General features: G+C 44.8%; 1 protein-coding gene across 2 annotated transcripts in view; it reads right to left on the reverse strand.

Moving 5' to 3' along the window:
• LOC112564566 (5-hydroxytryptamine receptor-like) overlaps positions 1-9980 on the reverse strand; it is a 60921-nt gene extending 50941 nt beyond the window's left edge. Inside the window, exon 1 of one of the 2 annotated variants that reach the window (XM_025239464.1) lies at positions 8971-9980. The gene's annotated coding sequence lies outside the window, so the exon portion shown is untranslated. Of the gene's footprint in view, positions 1-1032; positions 2266-8970 lie in introns of those variants that run through there. The other variant, XM_025239467.1, reaches the window with a different exon arrangement.
• Between the last annotated feature and the right edge of the window lie 655 nt (positions 9981-10635).

A 10635-nucleotide genomic window follows, 5' to 3' on the forward strand; every position in this document is an offset into this window, starting at 1 on the left:
GCCAGCAGCCTGCAATATTTCGCAAGAGCGATGTGCAGCCATCGTAGACCAACGGGAAAGACGAACCGCCGTAAACATCTGACCTGAAACCTCTCGGCACGACAAACAGCAGGTACAAAAAGCGGCCGAGCGCTGACGAATGGCTGTGTCTTGCAGTGAACCGAGGAAAGCAGCAAAGCCCGACAATTCGCACACGTGGGAGGGAGAGGCAAAGGGCTGAGGATGCTACAGGAGGGGCTGGTGCCAGGACAAGTCCTGCTTTTCTACTCCGAGACTGATTCAGCTGTCGGTGTTTGTATTTTCAGTCTGGAGGTATACTCCCTGCAAAACACTGGTGGGGGACCACCTATTGAGTCGTGTTGTAGATAATTTGGTCTCAGCTCAACGGTCTGAAGGTCTGCAATCGCTGCTTCATGAATAATACTGCCGTATATTCTCCTCCAACTTCGCTGGTATACACTTGAGAGAAGGCTTTTATGTTTAAAACCATTTCAACTATTTATCCCATGCCGATAACAAGTCGGGGATATGTCGAGTATAAGAAAATTGTGTTTTCAAACTAGGTCTTTATAATTCGTACATTGCAGCAGGATTATTTTAAATGAAACACATAAAAGAAACTATAATAGTAATAACCTGAGCCAGCATGACATCTAAATTTAATTAAAAGTGACAATGGATCCGTCGCTGCAGATGCTGCTGCTGCTGCTGATGATGATGATGGTGATTGAAAAGACAAGGATCATAGCTAGTGCTGTTCATCCACAGCAAACACAATCATGTTTTAGACAATTTGTTGGCAAGAAAAGCGTTCAGGCTTATTTTTCATATAAGCATAACCGAAGTATGAAACAAATTTATGTTGAATCCATCGCTAATCAAACTTCATGGTAAATAAAATTGTTTTCTAGTTCCACAAGGCGAAGGAAAGTCAGGAAATGACAGAAGAACATCTCTGAAAGTTTTGACCACAGAAAGACAGAAAGATTCAGAAACCGAGGACAAACAGACATGTGTAAGGTACACACTGACCGAATGACTTGCCCCTGGAACCTGCTTTCATTAGCACTTGGTCACAATCTTGTCCTCGCCATTTGCCGCCATTCGCTTGCTGGGCGGCACTAACGGCTCACGAGCTGGACTGGGCCTGGCGAGGACATTAGCTCGATGAGCCATACTTCCAGCTTCGATTTTTGTTGTTGTTTTGTTTTCACAGTTGGCTCGTAATGTGCCGTCGCAGACTCCAAGGATTGCTGGCATAATCTGCTTTCCCTCAACCGCGTCAAGCACCAGCCTCGTTTTCATATCTGATGACTGCGTAGGGAGTCATTGCAAACACTGGGCAGCTGGCTGCAGCTGGGTGAAGCTGCACAAGTTAAGCCGAGGTGTGCGGCGATGTATGAAGGAAGAAGCAGCATGGGACTTGACAGGGAAACAGAAGGCTTAGTCGACAGGCAGCCGGGAGGATGTAGGAGATGCTCTGCGTGCTCTTTGGTGCCATGATGGGGGCCGTTACACCCCATACAGCAGTTTTCAGGGTCAAAATTCTTGGTACAGCGAAAGCTTTATTATTGAGAAAAAAAAAATTATAATGGACCCAGAAAGAAGGTTCGCATACCGGTGGTGAGGTGCGAACCTGGTCTCCCCACTCCAGCCACCTCCAAGACAACGGTTCTGCAGGTGTTGCTGGCGACGGGTGCGCAGAAAGCGATCGGCACCAGACTGTTTGTAAAACAACACACCGCCCTGAAGCTGATAGGTGATGGGGAAACAAAAGCAAAACATATCGGAAAGCAGTTCCCACAACATTTTTTCGCTGAGTAAATCAGAGTGTCGGCATGAAGAAGACCCTCTCCCAACCCCTCATCCCCCCAGCTCCGGGTGCTGCACGTGCTGACACTGACCGCGTGGGTGCGCGCAGTTCTGACCTGATTCAATAAGGGATTCAATCCATTGCGCAGCTTGCGACCTGCCTGGTCCCTCCATTAATTTTTAAGCAACTTGCGCAGTTGTGTGCCCCGCCTACAGGAAAAAGGTGAGCGAGCGTGGACTGGCATCGGGAGGGGCTGGAAAAAACCTTGCATGTGCAGTGGCGTCCACATGCCAGTGATGAATAAAACATGCGAGCCCCCCTAATCCTCCAACACACACACATGCATGCGCACACGTGCATGGCCTGACCTACAGTTAAAGGAACAAAGTGCACGGGCTCGACCCATCAAGGCGAGTAGACAGCGATCCAGCAGCACGGGCAGGTGCACGTCCTACCTGGAGAGAAGTGAAACAAGGTGGCCACGTGTGGCCCAACCCTTACCAGCATCACAACAGACAGACGAGAGTAGGTCCTGGTCCTGATGAACAACAGAGCCTCTGTTGAGAACAAGAACAAAAGCGCTGCACGAGCGAATTCTTTTCTCAACCCCAGAACATCAACAGGATTAGTGGGACGATCTGTGGGTATCCTGGGGTTCGATGGAAAGAAATTCCACCAAAAAATAGTATAAAGCAGTGTTGGTGTCGCAGTGGCTCAAGCACCTTTAATCACGAGAGTAAGAATCTGTTGTAGTGGGTTCGTATCTCGGCTCAGACAGGCATCTAGGGCCGACTGTCGGTGGTTTTCTCTGAGTACTCTACTGTTTGTGTGTGTGAGGACACACAGAGAGAGAGAGAAATAAAGACTGAGAAGTTTTAATTTGAATGATGAATTTGATTACTACTGATAACTGTGGGCTCCTGTGATTCCTTTAAGTTCTTTGAGCTATCTTTTATTGCTGAGATAAGGTGTTCAATACTTAAGTTTATTAATATTATTATTATTATTATCATCATCTAGAAATAACCTGAAGGAAGAGAGATTAAATGTTCTTATAGCCAGTTAAAGTTTTTATTAATCAACAGCGAAGGCTATTAATAAATTAATTTAGATTGGAGCAGGAGGAAACTCTAGTAATTTAGACTAGAGTGGGGGGCTAAGTCTGTTAATAAGGTTAGAGTGGAACAGAGTTGTCTACCCCTGATGGCCAGAAGATGTCGCTGTTACCCCCACCCTACTCACATTCGTTTGTAGCCCTCCGCACCCAGCTCCATCTTCACGCTTATTAATCAGATAACGGTTTCTTTCGAAAGCGAGGTGGAGCTGCAAGAATTTCGGTTGGAGACCAGAGTGTGGGGTGGAGGGGAGAGAAGAGGACAGACGACTGCCGCGCACAAAGCGAAACCCTCGCCAGCGATTCCGCTTTTGAGGAGCGGAGAAGCGCACTCAGGCAGCTAATGACGGCCTGGGTGGAAGTACATCAATGTACATCAATATACATCAATACATCCACGCTGCGCCGTTGGCTGCCCAAGATGTTCCTCGCAGCCCGTTCTGTCAAGCAGGGGCGACAACTTTACGGATAATTCTCGTGTCAACATAATTATTATTGCCAACATCTGCCGGCCGGGTGTGTTCTCAAGAGATGAAGCAAGATGGACAGAACGTTTAAGCCTCTCGACCAAGAAACGCGCGGAGCTCTCGCAGTGATGAGGTCAAAGTAGACTCGGCCAATCAGCGCCTAGTCTGTTTGTGACGTCAGTCTCCGCGCGCTGGTCGTGTTTTTATTTCAAATAAAAACGTTCTTAGACGTAGATGCAAGAGTGATATGAAACGCAAGCTTACATTGTTTTAGCTTCACTGAATTCATTTCACTGTCCACAGACATCCACTCCATGAATTTTTTTTTTGAGGGACTGGGGTGAGATTGTTTTGTTTTCTGGAGTGTGTGCATACTCGCATGTGCACGTGCGTGTGCTCTTGTCGGTGTTCATGCACCAGTCACTCCCGGGGGACAAAATTGTCTCTGACGTTCGCTCATGCCACGTAGCCTTTTAGGACGCACACGGTGCTTACGTCGGTGTGAAATCCAGGTAAATAATTAAGAAACGATTGAATAACCCTGTCGGCTGGCCGGTCTAACAGCAGGCAGGCCGTCATTAACCCTGTAAAGAAGTACGGCCATGAGGAATGGGGAGGTCTGCCGCCGTCTGCCACAGTATTTTGCACCTGTCGGAGCACACAGTGGTCTTCCTGTCGCAGCAGTCTACAGGTGTACCTGTCAGAGCATGTTAATTGAGCACACTGTATTGTTGTACCTTGCAAAACACGACATTCTGTTGTCTGTATGAACATGCTATTATTTTTGTTATTATTAAAACCTCCCAACCTGTTGGAAGCACTCAATGTTGTTGTACCTGTCGGAGTGACAGGAGCGTGCGGAATTACCTTTATGTCATACCAGGTCTGCTTACTTCTTGTTTACAAATATTTAAAAGCCGAAACGGGGTTATCATACCCTGATCATATTATCCACAGGTGTGCTTGTTCCCTGTGTTAAAAATATTTAAGAGCCAGGAAGATGCGCATACCGTTGCATGATCAGGAGATATTATCAAAAATTAAACAAACGGGTGCTGGGGTAGAGTCTAGCCAGTATTTATGTGTGAGTGCATGCTGGGTCTGTGTTAGTTCAGGGTGGAGGAGTGGGTGTGTCTGTGTGTACACTCTTATATCTATATGTAAGGAGGGCGAGATAGAAAGAGTGAGAAAAAGAGAATGAAAGAACTGAGATATACATTGTGAAATGGCGAGTAAGGTAAGAAAAAAATCCCTGGTATGTTGACAATAAACAAGGGTGACTGACAAATCGTTTGCGTGTTTCTCTGTTTTATCGTTTTCGACACTCATGGATAATTTTAAGATTCTCCTGTCTCCTAATTCAATTGCCATGGCGGAAAAGCTCAAAGAATATTTACGATGATTTTACCAAACAGTTGAATAGCAATTGCCTGCCTTAAACTGTTGATTCCAGCTTTTTCGAAAGAATAGTTCCTGTTTTGTGGTCAGACCTGACATTCCATTTTACGAGGAACGAAAGACATACATCGGAAACTTGGCGCTGATGGAATTCTCCGTCGGCCATTGGACACATGGCTTTTCCGGTGTGATGTTCCTGCTTCACGTGAAGGTCAGGTGCTCTCCAGACTGACAGGCAGGATGAGCAGGAAGCCCTTTCCGAGATTTATTTGTTTGTTTGCTTGTTTGTTCAACGCCGCCACCATGTCTGTTAAGTGCATACCCCTGCGTGCGACGCGAACTAGTTCACAGATGAGAAGGATACAGAGAAAGAAAGAAAAAAAACAGAGGAAACGAGCTCGAGACATAGAGAAACAAGGCAGGAAAGGAATGACAAATAAAGAGAGAGTACATGTGAAAGGGAGAAAGGAAACTCCACCAGTCCAAACCCAGAAGAAGAATGAAAGCAAAAGACAGGCGGGGGGAAGACCGGCGCCACGACTGACATCCTACTTGACTCGGAGAGTGGGTCGCCGAGCTCGAGACAGTCGCCCTCTATCCTCCATTTTGACAACGGACATCTTTTCTGCACTTCATGCACCAGAGAACGACCTCAATCTCGACCTCTCGCTTAATTGTTCATGGTTAATCACACACGGACTTAGACACCCAATTTGACCTGCAGACGCCCGTTAGAACACGTGACTCGGGATGACGTCACAGGGGGTCTGCATGACCTTCTGTTGTGAACAGTTCTTGAAAGAGACTTTGGAAATGTCAGAGGAGCAACAGGAACAAGACTTTACTAGAGAAGGGGATGCAGGCAGGAAGATGGAGGGATGGGTTGCTGGGGGGGTCAGAAGAAGCTGTCTTTTATTTCCTGCGCTGTCATGTGACGTGGAGGGTGGAGTGGAGGGTGCGACGACTGCGTGGTTGTGTGCTGTAAATGGCCAGCTCAGTAAGGTGCGTTAATTACCCTCATTGTATCCACAGGAACCCTAGCACGATCGAATTTTTCCTGTCTTCCTGGTGGAGAGTTCGCAAAGGTCGCGATAGGCTTCACAACTGCAGCCATTCATGTCGAGTGATGTACGTGATACCTTGAAAGCTTTGACCTCGGGTGCCACAGTCATTTTTTTTCTTTTTGAACCCGAGAAGGCGAGAGGCTTCGAAGTCTAGGCTGAGTTCTACACCACATCGTATTTTACTGCCAAGTCGAGATGTAGGGTGCAAAAAGAGCAGAGAAGGAGGGGAGGGGAAGATGTCAGGATAATGGAAACGTTTATTTAAAATTCAAAGAATGTATCGTGACAAAAGTATTCACCGAAAGATTGTGACAGAATGACAGGTTTTGTGGACTTAACCGATTTTACCTGTGCATTTTCGTTCCTTGGGATGCTAATATCATTACCGTTTGCTTTTTAAAAAAAAATCCCATTCAGCATTTTAACGTGAAGACTGCGAAAACCGTGGGAAACAGGTCGTCAGGGAATGGGTTGATGGCCAAAGCTTAGCAACTGTATTGATAATGGATGAGCGGATGAAAAACACAAAGACGTTTTTTAAAAAGTCAACAATGTAGGAAAGTGCTCTTAAAAGGCGAAAAGAAGTCGAGCAGACATAGAGACGATGGAATTGATGACGGTTGTGAGAGTGAGAGAGAGAGTGGGAGAGAGAGAAATAAAAACAGGGAGGTAGAACGATAGAGATATAGACATCGACAAAGATATCTTTTAAAGCTTTAAGCACATTGGCTAACATCGCTGACAATAAATATCCCCTCTCCTATATCTCATTTCCCACAAGGTGAAACATCCATCCAGTTAATCGTCTAGCCAAAACCCACAGAAAATAGCACTGTATGTATTTGATACCCAGCAATCATACCCCGAGTATTTAGCAAATGCACCCATTCATATGCTTTTATGAATACTGAGTATCTAGGAGTTTCAGCCAGCACAACTAGTATTGAACAGATTTATGTACATAGATTATATATATATAGAGAGAACAAAAAGTAAACAAGAAATAAAAAGAGGAGTCAATAAAGAAAGAAGGAGATTGATGAGAGCGATGAATATAAGTAGCGGCAGAGAAGTATAGATCAAAGCAAAATAAAACAAAGAAACAAAAAACAAACAAACAAAAAAAAACCTTAGATTTTTACGGAGAAAAAAGAACTATATAGAAAACACAGTACAGAGAATAAGAAAAAAAAAGATAATTAGTAGAAAATATCAGAAAAGGGAAAATTACAATGAAGGAAAACAAAACGAGAAAAGTTTGGCAGAACTGAGCAATAACAAGAGAATAACACAGAAATACACAGAATTACACAATTAACCGAAAAATAAACAAATAGACAGAATAAAAGAATTTACGGAAATATAAACAAAATATTACACATAATGATAGAATAATATTTAGACAATACAAGAAGTAGAGCAACATAAAGCCTAATGATGAAAAGAAAACGAAACAAGACTTCAAGAACTAAGAGGAAGAGGAGGACGAGTAAAGTAAAAAAAATTAGAAATGAAGAAAAGTAGATAATATAAAAAGATTATCATGGTACAATGAAGAAATACTACTCAAGAAGGTAACTTCAATGGAAATGTTCATCCTGCCATGATGCCAGGAGCAATACTGGAATGGTTCAAACAAAAGGAGGAATAAATATGAGTGTACACAGACTTTAGTGTGATGCACCCGGTGTACCCGGCACGTGAGAGGTGACGAGGTGTTGTCGCAGTATGAGATGTGATGATTTTCATGTAATGGCTGTGACAACTGTTACATCGATTCGGTAACGGACGCCTTAAATTGTATTGCAGACCTTTCCACCCTCTTCTGTCTTCCCTTTTCCTTTCTGTTGTCTGCCTGCTGCACATTTCCCAGTCTACAAACCTCCAGCTGCTGCTCCATTCTAACCAAACTGTCATCTCTCACCCGTCGGGGCCGCACGTGCAGTGTAAACATTATGTCATAGTGTCATAGTTCAGTGGAATTTATTTTTGCGAGGAAATAATTCTGAACCGCAGGCCTAGAAGACATTTTGTTAGTGAAAGTTTTTGTTTTAAACCTATTAACCACGAGGATTCGCAGACGAAGTAAAAACATCTTTTTTATAATATAGTTACAGTTCTAACCCTAGTTATAGTTACAGTATATAGCTAAAGTTCTAACTGCACCATTCACAAGATGGTCATACTGTATTTCACAAAAGGTTAACAGACACGACTATCGAAGGTTTGGTTTATTTAGTAGGAAAGTGCTTCCACCTTCCAATTCGCACTAGGGGGGGAGAGGGATGGGGAGGAAACTGGAGTACCCGTAGAAAACACCCTACGCCCAGCCCTGCGAACAGGTGTCACATACAGAGAGTGTCCCGAGACGAGAACTGAACCCCAAGCCTCTGACTTCAGTGGTGACAAGTGATTAACCACAATGCTACCGGCGCCCCAACGACTTTCATAGGATATGTGTGCGTCTATAAAATATATCGCATTTTTTATTTTACATGGCACAGTTTAATGAATATAAACACCGTGGTTTATATATATAAACCTTTTAAAATTCACTATAGATATAAAGAAGACAAATCCATATAACGCGACATGTGCGTAAAAATAAAATTCAGTCTATATATATATAAAGTCCATCTTACAGTGGAAAAGTAATTTAATATATTTATTTTCGGCTACAAGCTCCATCTTACTCAACAGCATACCAATGGTTATATACTCTATCTGGTGTGAGGGTGACACGCGGCCATGACATAGAAAGATCTGTGAGATAACATTCTTGTTGTATGTAATCAGCATTGGAGATGTCCGCAGTTACAAAGCAATCATTAAGGTGTTAGATGACGAGGATAATGGTCGCGATGATCGCATGTAGACAGCCCAACCCTCCATCCATCAAGTTTTAACCATCTTAAAGACTTGTCCATTGCATAGTTACAAACAGCAAAGAACTTAGTTCACAAGAATAAAGTGGGAGATAAACAATATCAACACACACCTGAAACGTACCTCGTATATCAGTGCATGTTTCAGTAATTAAAATGCCCCGTGAATTCTTTTTTGAAAAAGGGAAAAGAAAGGGAAAAGTAGATAATAATAAAGAAGATTCATTACCGAGTTCTTTCCCCGATGAAGAAGACACAGATTCGCGGGAAGGCTGGAGAGTTGTCGGTCGCGATGATGACACATGTGTCCTGCACGCTCCGCCAAACACGAATCACACGAGCGGCAAGATGAAGACGTGAAGACCTGAGAATTTCTCCTCCCACCACTCGGGATGCTTGCGATCGAGACCCCCAAGTCTGCTTCTCACATTTATCACACACCACTTATCTGTCGTCAGCTAATCCCTTTTTCTTCTGGTCGCTCTTCTGGAAACTTTTGTCCTCCTCCACCACTAACACGCCGCTCGCAATGTTCCTCCAAGTTCTTTTTTCTATCTCCCTCTCCTTACTTATTTATTTGTTTATCTTTTAATCAAGGCAGGTAGATTACTGCCGCGTTTACTGCTGCAGAGTCTGAAAGCTTTGGTGCACAGGACTGGACTGCACGCCCGCTGGATCCGTCTTATCGAATGACGACATCAACGACAACGTCGACGGTTTTGCCCGAGCGGCGTCGGCGTCGGCGGTGGCGGTGGTGGCGGCAGCAGCAGCATCAGCAGCAGCAGGGGAGAGGACTGCGGCTGACCAGGCCTGCTCGCCATGGCAGCCAGAGACGGGATGTCCAGGGGGAGGCGATCGCGCGCCACTCAAGACAGGCGGCGCGGTTTAGCGCCAGACCCGCGACTGGGTTGCGGTCCTTGGGCCGCGCCATGGGCTTCACTCTCCTACTCGGCGCGCGCGCAATTATCATAATTACTCAACAGCACGCGCCTTGCACACCGCCCCGTCTCCTTGTCTTAGACTTGTTGTTCTTCTACCCCCTCCCTCTTTACTTTTTCCCTCTCTCTTCTTCATTTCCACCTTTTATTTCTTTTCTTTTCCTCCATCTTTCTCCCTTGCTGAATTTCTATTATTCCTCGACTTCATGATGTTAACCTCTGACCGAGGACCGTGTTATAGTTGACGCCAGTGTTTAGGGAATGAATAAAAAAATTAAAACCCTAAATGAGTGGAGTTTCTTTAGTCTAGATTGTTTCTTTTTTCTTGAGTTACTTCTCACCGTGTACCTGTCGGCTTCGAGCAGCCCTCCGACCTATCTTCGCCTCGTCTGCCAATCTATCTAGCTTTATCTTGAGAGCGAAATTGTGAACAGTGACTAAAGGAAATCCACTTTTTTTGTGTTCCTTTCAATGGTCCTAACTCGTTAACCTTCCGCCTCTTGCCAGCTTAGACGACAGGAGTTGGTCTGTTGTTTGCAGCACGCCTGGCGGAGTTAACTAGTGCTCGTTTGTTTACAGGTATGCACGTGCGAGACAGCTTGTGCGTGCTTGCTTGTCTGGCACTCGCACGCCTTCTTATGGCCACTTCACATGCGTGTCTGCTGGCTGTTCACACTCGATTGCAAAAGCAAACCAAAAGGTGTCTGTGTGGGTCCAGCTGAGAGAAGCATTTTTATTTCACCTCCTTCACCAAGGAAACAATTTTAATGCAATAAACATTTTACTTTTGCAGGTGGTCTGACCATCACTGGGGTTCTGTTAACTTTGGACCGTCCGCAGCATCTGTCCGCGGAAGACAAAACAACTCTCCATCGCGTATGTTTAGGGGCTGTAACTCCATTGAACACTTGGTCAGGGGAACTAACTCCTAAGCTCTCTCGCCAGCTTTCTTCCGT

This window comes from Pomacea canaliculata, linkage group LG5 (assembly GCF_003073045.1).
Source record: "Pomacea canaliculata isolate SZHN2017 linkage group LG5, ASM307304v1, whole genome shotgun sequence".
In the NCBI taxonomy this organism is placed as follows: domain Eukaryota; kingdom Metazoa; phylum Mollusca; class Gastropoda; order Architaenioglossa; family Ampullariidae; genus Pomacea; species Pomacea canaliculata.